This window comes from Nannochloropsis gaditana (assembly GCF_000240725.1).
Source record: "Nannochloropsis gaditana CCMP526 unplaced genomic scaffold scaffold117, whole genome shotgun sequence".
NCBI lineage: Eukaryota > Eustigmatophyceae > Eustigmatales > Monodopsidaceae > Microchloropsis > Microchloropsis gaditana.
In genome coordinates, this window is record NW_005803836.1 from 52,118 (window position 1) to 52,435 (window position 318).

Sequence of the window (318 nt, forward strand, 5' to 3'; positions counted from 1 at the left end):
AAACTTTTAAAAGAACATCTCCATGATTGCCAGATCCATTTCTTCCTCCTCTCCTCCCTTCCCAGAACCTCCTCCCCTTCCCTCCCCATCATCCTTCCTCCCTTCCTCCCCTTCTTGGCAAGGAACGTGATTAGAAACATCGCCGTTACCGGACTCAAACGACTGCTGTACCACGCAAGAATCTTTGAAGATTCATTTCATTTTGTGACATTCCTTCTCGTAAGATACAGCACGTCAAAATCGGAGCAAAGCCAATCCTTTACCTCCCCCTCCTTTTATTGTCTCTGCAGTCTCTCCCGGGATCACCAGACGTCATCC